Source organism: Hemiscyllium ocellatum, chromosome 9 (genome assembly GCF_020745735.1).
Source record: "Hemiscyllium ocellatum isolate sHemOce1 chromosome 9, sHemOce1.pat.X.cur, whole genome shotgun sequence".
Classification (NCBI taxonomy): Eukaryota; Metazoa; Chordata; class Chondrichthyes; order Orectolobiformes; family Hemiscylliidae; genus Hemiscyllium; species Hemiscyllium ocellatum.
Window position 1 is genome coordinate 98,269,187 of NC_083409.1, and position 11,520 is coordinate 98,280,706.

Here is an 11,520-nt window from a genome sequence, read left to right on the forward strand (position 1 = left end):
CAATGGATAACCGATACCCCACCGCCCCGCCCGGGATACTGGATAACCGATACCCCACCGCCCAGGACTCCGGATAACCGATACACCCCGCCCCACCGCCCGGGACACTGGATAACCGATACACCCCGACCCTCCCGGGACACTGGATAACCGATACCCCACCGCCCAGGACTCTGGATAACCGATACACCCCGCCCCACCGCCCGGGACACTGGATAACCGATACATCCCGCCCCTCCCGGGACACTGGATAACTGACACACCCCGCCCCTCCCGGGACACTGGATACCCGATACCCCACCGCCCGGGACACTGGATAACAGATTCTGGATCAGTGGTGCTGGAAGAGCACAGCAGGTCTGGCAGCATCCGAGAAGCAGAGAAATCGACATTTCGGGCAAAAACCCTTCATCAGGAATGAAGGCAGGGAGCCTCCAGGGTGGAGAGATAAATGAGAGGGGATAACTAATCTCTCCCCACACTGGATAACCAATACTGGTTTCAGTTCAGAAACCAACACACCCATTCCAGGTCTTTTTCAGTATATATCTTCAGTTGCATCATACTGTAAACTTTTGCGATAAATTCTGTGTCTTACGACCACCTGATGAAGGAGCATCGCTCTGAAAGCTAGTGCTTCCAAATAAATCTGTTGGACTATAACCTGATGTTGTGTGATTTTTAACTTTGTACACCCCAGTCCAACACTGGCACCTCCAAATCATCCTTGCTCTGAACCTGAGATAACTAATCCCTTCCTGCCCCGGACACGAGACAACTGATAATTAATCCCTGCCCACACCAGACCATGGATTACAGATAACTAATCTGTCCCAGATCCTGAATAACTAATATCTCCCCACACTGGATAACCAATACTCCTTGCCCTGCACCTAGATACCTCCCCATTCCAGACTCTGAATAACTAATAACTCCCTGCTCTGGACCCCAGATAACTGATAACTAATTCTTCCCCGCCACAAACCCTGAATAACTAATGCCTCCTTCCCTTGGACCTCAGATAATTTACTCCTCCCCACAATGGTCCCTGGATAACCGATACATCCCTACCATGGACTATCACCTCCCAACCCAGATCACGGATATCAGCCAACTCCCTGACCCGGACTATGGATAACAAACACCTCCCCACCCCAGATCATACACACCTTCTCGCCCTTACCACAGATAAACACAAATCCCTTCCCCTAAACCTGATAACTGACACTTACCCACCCTGTCCCTGATAACTGACACCTCCCCACTCTAACCCTGGATAACACAAACCTCCTTGTGGGGGCCTTGGATAAACCACAGATCCCTGCCCGTGAACTCCCACCCCATCTTTGTATAACCTACGCTTCTCACCATGGACGCTGTGTAGCCCGCACCTCCTGCTCCAGACTCCAGATAACTTGACAGCCTGTCCCAAAGCCTGGTAACTGACACCATCCCACCCAGGACTCCTAGGTTCTCTTATCTTGATCTAAGTAAGGATGTTCTGGCTGTGGAGGGAAAGCAATAAAAGTTTACCTGACTGATTCTTGGGATGTCAGGACTGGCGTATGAAGAGAAGCTGGATCAGAGGTGGCACGGTGGCACAGTGGCTAGCACTGCTGCCTCACAGCACCAGGAATGCAGGTTCAATTCCAGCCTTGGGCGGCTGTCTGTGTGGAGTTTGCACATTCTACCCATGTCTGCATGGGTTTCCTCCGGGTGCTCCGGTTTCCTCCCACAGTCCAAAGATGTGCAGGTCAGGTGAATTGGCCATTCTAAATTGCCCATAGTGTTAGAATCATTAGTTAGGAGTAAATAATGGGTCTGGGTGGGTTAGTCTTCAGGAGGTTGGTTTGGACTTGTTGGGTCAAAGGACCTGTTTCCACACTGTAGATAATCTAATCAGATCAGATTATGTTCACTAGAATCTAGAAGAATGAGGGGACCTCACAGATGCCTATAAAATGTTAATAGGACTAGACAAGGTAAAAACAGGAAGGATGTCTTTGATGACTGGGCAGTCCTGAACCAGTGGTTACAGTCTAAGGTTGGACCATTTAGAAATGAGATGAGCAGAATGTCTTCATCCAGAGAGCGGTGAGCCTGTGGAATTAGAGTAAATTGTTGAGCCCAAAACATTAAATGATTCCAAGATTGTTGCAGATGTAGTTCTTAGGTGGTCAAAGGTTATCAGGAGAAAGTGGGAACAAGGTTCTGAGTTACATAATCAACTGAGATCATATTAAATGGCAGAACAGGCTCAAAGGACGAAATGGGCTTCTCCTGTCCCCATTTTCAATGTTTCCATGAATATGCATCACCTCTTGCCTTGGAAACCCTTTCTCTCTGCTCCATACTCAGAATAACACCATCCAGCCTGGACCCTGGATAATGCTACTTCCAACTGTCATATCAGCTTCAAATGTCTTAATTATCCCAGTTAGATTTACGTCAAAATCATTGAAAAATAAGGGACCCAATACTGGGCCACCGCACACCATCTAGAGATATTGGGACAAATGAATAGAACACCTATGGGCTCACCCATCTCTGGGCTCACAGCAGAGGCAGTGATGAAAAGATTGAAACAAACAGCCCTACCACAAATCCAACCCAGACTCTGGATCAGATACACAGATAACACTTTTGTACCATAAATCCTGCCAATTATATTGCTTGGTGCTTTTCCCGCCATGCTTTCAATCTAAATTGTTTGGGATGTATCATGCTTGAGGTGGTACCTTGCCTAACAGCATGCAATACCACAAGTTGCTTTTGTGGGGTGATGCAGTAGCTCAGTGGTTAGTACTGCTGTCTCACAGCACCAGGGTCCTAGGTTCGATTCCAGCCTCAGGCGACTGTCTGTGTGGAGTTTGCACATTCTCCCCGTGTCTGCGTGGGTTTCCTCCGGATGCTCCAGTTTCCAACCAAAGTCCAAAGATGTGCAGGTCAGATGAATTGGCCATGTTAAATTGCCCATAGTGTTAGGTGCATTAGTCAGAGGGAAATGGATGTGGGTGGGTTACTCTTTGGAGTGTCGGTGTGGACTAATTTAGCATGGCCAATTGACCTAATTTGCACATCTTTGGACTGTGGGAGGAAACCGGAGCACCCGGAGGAAACCCACGCAGACACAGGGAGAATGTGCAAACTCCACAGAGTCAGTCACCTGAGTCGGGAATTGAACCCGAGTCTCTGGCGCTGTGAGGCAGCAGTGCTAACCACTGTGCCACCGTGCCGCCCACTAATAATTTCTAGAAGCACGACACTCATCCACGGACTCTGTCACCAAGCACATTGATCTAGAACCAATATCCCGGCCACTACAACAAACAACCGGAACTGGCAACCGGTTTGATACCAAATTAATTCCAGAAGACACAGTACCTCACAGTAGGCTCCAAAGCACTGAGGATGTCACCAGGACAGGGGATCAAAAGTCTGCAAATCAACTCCCCAGCCTGGTGAACATACCTACAAGCATGACAAGAGGTATTGGAAATCTGAAACACAGAAAGTGCTAGAGAAACTCAGCTGGTCTGGTAGCATCTGTAGAGATGAAGGCAGAGTTAACGTTTCATTTGCAATGACCTCTCTTCAGAATTGAACTGGGCCAACTGGAGATATCTTGAAGCAACCAAGGCAGATAGGCTATGTCACAACTCTGGGGTAGGTGAGACTTGAACCCAGACCTCCTGACTCAGGTGTAGGAACATTACCACTGTACCACAAAAACCTGCCCGAGCCAACTGGAAACAATCTTCAAATAATAAAAAACACCCATTACATATTACACTTCTGACCAAATCCTTTTGCTTCCTCCCATTGAGACAGTTCTGGATCCAATTTACTGTCTTCCTTTGGATGCTGGAAAGTTTTAACTTTCTTACTTAATCCATTCTGCTAAACATCGTCAAATACATTGTTAAAATCAGAGTAGATGACATCACACAGGTTATAATCTTTTCAGTGGCAGTTGGAGTGGAAGGAGCGATGGCGAAGATGGGAAGGTAAATTTTAAATATAAAAACGTACCTCGTGTATAGGTAGAGGGCACACTGAGCAGGAGTGGACATGGGACTGCTGGATAAGTGAGGTTTTATATTTGGGTGATTGCTTTACCTGAAACACTACTCGGGTAGTGTCTCCCACCCGTCCTCCTCCTCTAACCAAAATAAAGAAAGGTTCTGTGTTCCTGATTGGTCAGGTGACTAGTTTATTTATTCTTTAGTTTTTCAGTAGTCTCGTTGGAAATTTATAATAGTGGGAATGAAGGTTAGGGCAGTTGAATGTTCCTCCAGCAGAATGCAAGGATCACCTGTGGCGGTTCCTCTAGACAACAAGTAGACCATTTTGGATACAGCTGGGGAGGGGAGCAGGGGGACTTACCAGGGGTAGGCAATGGGGCACAGGTCTCTGGCACAGAATCTGTCTCTGTTGCTCAGAAGGCAAGAGGGAAGAGGAGCATTGGGGACTCCATAGTTAGGGGGACAGATAGGATGTTTTGTCGGAGCAAGAGAGACTCACAGTTGATGTGTTGCCTTCCAGGTGCCAGGATTTGTGATGTCTCTGATAATGTTTTCGGGATTCTTGACGGAGGGGGGGAGCAGCCCCAAGTCATGGTCCACATAGGCACCAATGATATAAGTAGGAAGAGAGATGGGGTCTTAAGGTAGAAATTCAGGGAGCTAGGGTGGTAGCTCAGAGCTAGAACAAACAGAGTTGTAATATCTGGTTTGTTGCCTGTGCCACTTGCAAGCAAGGTGAGGAATAGGGAGAGAGAAGAATTGAACACATGGCTACAGGGATGGTGCAGGAGGGAGGGTTTTTGATTCCTAAATAATAGGCACTTTTTCTAGGGAAGGTGGACCACTACAAACAGGACGGTCTTCACCTGAACCAGAGGGGTACCAATATCTTGGGGGGGGGAAATGTGCTAATGCTTTCCGGGTGGATTTAAATTAATTCAGCAGGGGAATGGAACCTAAATTGCAGCTCCAGTATACAGGGGGTTGAGAATAGTGAGGTAAGAAATAAGGTTTCAAGATCGCAAGAAGGCATCGGCAAGCAAGAAATTGGTTTGAAGTGTATCCACTTCAGTGCCAGGAGCATCTGGAATAAGGTGGGTGAACTTGCAGCATGGGTTGGTATCTGGGATTTCGATGTTGTGGCCATTTCAGAGACATGGGTAGAGCAGGGACAGGAATGGTTATTGCAGGTTCCAGGATTTAGATGTTTCAGTAAGAACAGAGAGGATGGTAAAAGAGAGGGTGGTGCGGCATTGTTAATCAAGGACAGTGTTATGGTTGCAGCAAAGATGTTTGAAGATTCATCTAACGAGATAGTATGGGTTCAGGCAGGAAAAAGGAAAGGAGAGGTCACCCTCTGGGGAGTTTTCTGTAGGCCTCTGAATAGTTCCAGAGATGTACAAAAAAGGATTGCAAAGATGATTTTGGATAGGAGCGAGAATGACAGGATAGTTGTTATGGGGTCTTCAACTTTTCAAATATTGACTGGGAATACTATAGTTCAAGTACTTTAGATAGACCAGTTTTTGTTCAATGTGTGCAGGAGGGTTTCCTGACACAGTATGTAGACAGGCCAACAAGGGGCGATGCTGTATTGGATTTGGTACTGGGTCATGAACCCAGCCAGGTGTTAGATTTGGAGGTAGGTGAGCACTTTGGTGATAGTGACCACAATTCAGTTATGTTTACTTTAGTGATGGAAAGATAAAGGTATATGCCACAGGGCAAGAGTTATAGCTGGGGGAAAGGCAATAATGATGTGATTAGGCAAGATTTGAGATGCATAGGATGGTGAAGGAGACTGCAGGGGATGGGCACAATTGAAATGTGGTGTTTATTCAAGGAACAGCTACTGCGGATCCTTGATAAGTAGGTACCTGTCAGGTGGGGAGGAAGTGGTCGAGCACGGGAGCCGTGGTTTACTAAGGAAGTTGAATCTCTTGTCAAGAGGAAGAAGAAGGCTTCTGTTAGGATGAGATGTGATGGCTCAGTTGGGGCACTTGAGAGTTAAAATTTAGCCAGGAAAGACCTAAAGAGAGAGCTAAGAAGAGCCAAGAGGGGACATGAGAAATCATTGGCAAATAGGATCAAGGAAAACCCCAAAGCTTTCTATCAGTATATCAAGAATAAAAGAATGACCAGACTAAGATTTGGGCCAATCAAGGGATTGTTGTGTGTGGAGTCAGACAAGGTAGAGGAAGTGCTAAATGAATACTTTTTGTCAGTATTGACACTAGTAAAAGACAATGTTGTCGAGGAGAATACTAAGGTACAGGCTACTAGACTAGATGGGATTGAGGTTCACAAGGAGGAGGTGTTAGCAATTCTGGAAAGTGTAAAAATAGATAAGTCCCCTGGGCCAGATGGGATTTATCCTAGGATTCTCTGGGAAGCCAGGGAGGAGATTGCAGAGTCTTCGACTTTGATCTTTATATCATCATTGTCGACAAGAATAGTGCCAGAAGACTGGAGGATAGCAAATGTTGTTCCCTTGTTCAAGAAGGGGAGTAGAGACAATGATGGTAATTATAGACCAGTGAGCCTTACTTCGGTTGTGAGTAAAGTGTTGGAAAGGATTATAAGAGATAGGAATTAAAATGATCTCAAAAGGAATAAGTTAGTTAGGGATAATCAACACTGTTTTGTGAAGTGTAGGTCGTGCCTCACAAACTTTATTGAGTTCTTTGAGAAGATGACTAACAGGTAGATGAGGGTAAAGCAGTTGATGTGGTATATATGGATTTTGGTAAGGCATTTGATAAGGTTCCCTATGGTAGGCCATTGCACAAAATACAGAGGTATGGGTTGAGGGTGATTTAGCGGTTTGGATCAGAAATTGACTTACTGAAAGAAGACAGTTACTAGTGGTGCACTGCAAGGATCTGTTTTGAGTCCACTATTGTTTGTCATTTTTATAAATGATCTGAATTTGCAAGTGACACTAAGGTCAGTAGAGTTGTGTATAGTGATGAAGGAATTTGCAGGTTACAGGGGGATATAGATAAGCTGCAGAACTGGGCTGAGAGGTGGTAAATGGAGTTTAATGCAGAAAAGTGTGAGATGATTCACTTTGGAAGGACTAACAGAAATGCAGAGCACTGGACTAATGGTAAGAGTCTTGGTAGTGTAGATGAGCAGAGAGCTCTCAGAGTCCAGGTACATAGATCCTTGAAAGTTGCCACCCAGGTTGACAGGGTTGTTAAGAAAACATACAGTGTGTTAGCTTTTATTAGTAGAGGGATTGAGTTTTGGGACCATGAGGTCATGCTGCAGCTGTACAAAACTCTGGTGCAATTGCACTTGGAGTATTGCATACCGTTCTGGTCACCACATTGTAGGAAGGATGCAGAAGCTTTGGAAAAGGTTCAGAGGAGATTTACGAGGATGTTGCCTGGTGTGGAGGGAAGGTCTTACGAGGAAAGGCTGAGGGGCTTGAGGCTGTTTTCATCAGAGAGAAGAAGGTTGAGAGGTGACTTAATTGAGACATATAAGATAATCAGAGGGTTAGATAGGGTGAACAGTGGGAGCCTGTTTCTTTCGATGGTGATGGCTAGCACAACAGGACATTTAAATTGAGGGGTGATAGATATAGGACAGATGTCAGAGGTAGTTTCTTTACTTAGAGAGTAGTAGGGTTGTGGAACAGCCTGCCTGCAACAGTAGTAGACTCGCCAACTTTAAGGCCATTTAAATGGTCATTGGATAGACATATGGATGAGAATGGAACAGTGCAGTCGATGGGCTTCAGATTGGTTTCACATGGTGGCACAACATTGAGGGCCGAAGGGCTTGGAATGTATTGTAATGTTCTATGTTCTATGTTGTAATGTTCTAACTCCATCATCACTTCTCATTACCTCCTTAAAAATAAAAGGCATGAAGTCAAACTTCTGTGAACAAATCCTTGCTGTTTATCTTTGATCTATGCTTCATTAATGTAAAGTATATATTATCCCTCAGAATTTTTCCAAGAACATTCCCATCACCAGGTTAGGCTGACTAGTCTGTCATTACTCAGGTTATCCAACTTCAAATGACAATCGAACTTTATTGGTCCTCCTGCCCTCCACCTGTAGCTCGAGAAATTTGTAAAAAAGATATTCAGAGTCTCCATCATTTCCTCCTTAATTATCTCTTACTGGTATGAGATATATTTCAACTGGACCGAGTGGTTAATTCACTTGTAAAGACCATAAATGCCTTCATTTCCATTGTGTGCCATTACCATCCATCATTTCACTCTCCTTGCTCAATGCCTTCTTTTATCTCCCTTTACATGAAAACAGGCATAAGGGACTTGATTTTCAAACTGGGATCGGGGAATACAAGCTGGAATGTTGTCTATCCCCGAGTGCAGTGTCTATGTCACTTATTCATTGTTATCTTCAACTGCAACTTCTCTGATTGGGGTGACCTCAACATCCCATTAGTGACATGGAGTTCAATGAGGAACTGAAGGCTGTGGATAAGCCTGAAAGGTAGATGGCTGCCATGATGGGACTTGTTGATCCTTTATAGAATCGAAGGAGCAAGAGAGCAGGGGCAGGTGGCCACATGGTACAGAAAATTGGCCAAATGGTAAACGAAAGAGTATAGAGGGTGGTGAATCTGTGGAACTCATTGCCATAGAAGGCTGCAGAGGCCAAGTCATTAAGTGTAGTTAAGACCGAGATAGGTAAGCTCTTGATTAATAAGAGGATCAAGGAATGTGTGGAGAAGCAAAAGAATGGAGTTGAGAAACATGTCAGCCATTTTCCATCACAAATGGATGTAAATGGATGTCCAATATTCCGAAAGCATCTCTGCTGTACAGGGCTGGAAATTGATCACAAACAGTTATAATGCACAATGTTGTTGTGAAATACCTCTTTGTTTTGGGAGGAGTTGTAAAACATGGTTTTAGAGTATCTGCAGTTTAATCAGTAGGCCGAAAGCCAAACAAAATCAAACCAGGAAGCTTACTAGCCAACAGAGTAAATTATCAAGAACTGGTGAAGGATAATTCTGCTTTTAATGCTGTTCGTGAAAAATTATTTGGCTATTTTCTGGAAGCAAATAATGTTCATCCAGCACTAATCACCGGATGTGCTTAATTAACATACACAAAGAATTTAATCATTTTTTATTATCGGCACTAAATTACAGAGTTTTGGCAATGTAATTATGAAACTAAGATTGCAAAGAATATTAGTAACATTGGGCAGAATCTTGTATTGGGGGTCTAGGTCCAGAGGTAGGCCTGAAAGTAGGATTTACCTCTACTCAGGGACAGTTCAGGTTTTCACATGCGAACAACAGGATTTCAGCTCATTGTACAGGTCGGTGTGTTTGTGTGTAAGTACAATGATGAATCTGATGGAGAGGCAAGAAATTCTTTTTGCCGCCATGACCTTCTTGGCCGAAGATCTACTTGCTGTATTTAAGGGCCACCCAGACAGGCATTCAGTTACTGCAAGGGAGACCACGCAGACTGTCTTGGTCAACTCCTCCCCAAGAGTACTCAAGCCAGGGTAGAACCTGGCCTTGTCATTTAGTGATACCTTGCTAAAGGTTCTGCATCAGGATGTCAAGAAAGACTGCAGGGAATAATTTCGGCTTTCATAACATTGAATGGACTGTATCAGTTTAAAGTCAAGAGTGTGGTGCTGGAAAAGCACAGCAGGTCAGGCAGCATCCGAGGAGTAGGAGAATCAGATGCTGCCTGAGCTGCTGTGCTTTTCCAGCACCACACTCTCGACTCTGATCCAGCAACTGCAGTCCCCACTTTCTCCCTGTAACAGTTTAAAGTCGTGCCATTTGTTATGAAAAATGCACCAGCCACGTTTCAGAGGCTAACCAATAAGGTCATTGACGGTTTACCAAATTGTGTAGTTTATATTGACGATGTGGTGATTTTTAGTCACACATGGAAGGAACATTTGTAATGTTTATTGAACTTGTTCGATCTACTTCAAAAGGCAGGCTTGATGATAAACCTGGCTAAAAGTGAATTTGCCAAAGACCAAGTCACCTTTGTGAGCCATGTTATTGGACATGGAGAAATGGCCCATGAATGCAAAAACAAAGGTAACTGGGGAGTTTTCCATACCATTGACAAAAAAAAAGCAATACTACAATTCCTGGGATTGAGTGGATTTTATCAAAAACGTCATTTTTTCAGCAGTCTATTTGGGAATTTAAAACAGTGGGAATGGAGGTTAGGGCAGTTGAATGTTCCTCCTGCAGTATGTGGGAGTACACCCAACTCCAGCTCCTTGGGAACCGTGTTAGGGAACTGGAGCTGGAGCTGGATGAACTTCAGATCATTTGGGAGGCGGAGGGGATTATTGAGAGGGGTTATAGGGAGGTAGTTACTCCACAACCACGTGAAGAAGGTAGATGGATTATTGTCAGGAGTAGAAAAGGGAACTGACAGGCAGTGCAGGGATCTCCTGTGGTGGTTCCCTCAACAAGTATTTGGTTTTGGATACAGTTGTGGGGGACAAATCTGCAGGGGATGGGAAACTGAATTGTAGATCCAGTGTACAGGAGGTTGAGGGTAGTGAGGTCAGGGATAGGTTTTCGACGTTTCGAGCATAAGCCCTTCATCAGGAATAAGAGAGAGAGAGCCAAGCCGGCTGAGATAAAAGGTAGGGAGGAGGGACTAGGGGGAGGGGCGATGGAGGTGGGATAGGTGGAAGGAGGTCAAGGTGAGGGTGATAGGCCGGAGTGGGGTGGGGGCGGAGAGGTCAGGAAGAGGATTGCAGGTTAGGAGGGCGGTGCTGAGTTGAGGGAACCGACTGAGACAAGGTGGGGGGAGGGGAAATGAGGAAGCTGGAGAAATCTGAATTCATACCTTGTGGTTGGAGGGTTCCCAGGCGGAAGATGAGGCGCTCCTCCTCCAGCCGTCGTGTAGTTGTGTTCTGCCGGTGGAGGAGTCCAAGGACCTGCATGTCCTTGGTGGAGTGGGAGGGGGAGTTAAAGTGTTGAGCCACGGGGTGATTGGGTTGGTTGGTTCGGGCGGCCCAGAGGTGTTCTCTGAAGCGTTCCGCAAGTAAGCGGCCTGTCTCACCAATATAGAGGAGGCCACATCGGGTGCAGCGGATGCAATAGATGATGTGTGTGGAGGTACAGGTGAACTTGTGGCGGATATGGAAGGATCCCTTGGGGCCTTGGAGGGAAGTGAGTGTGGAGGTGTGGGCGCAAGTTTTACATTTCCTGCGGTTGCAGGGGAAGGTGCCGGGGGTGGAGGTTGGGTTGGTGGGGGGTGTGGTTCTGACAAGGGAGTCACGAAGGGAGTGGTCCTTGCGGAACGCTGATAGGGGAGGGGAGGGAAATATATCCTTGGTGGTGGGGTCCGTTTGGAGGTGGCGGAAATGGCGGCGGATAATACGTTGTATGCGCAGGTTGGTGGGGTGGTAGGTGAGAACCAGTGGGGTTCTGTCTTGGTGGCGGTTGGAGGAGCGGGGCTCAAGGGCGGAGGAGCGGGAAGTGGAGGAGATGCGGTGGAGGGCAT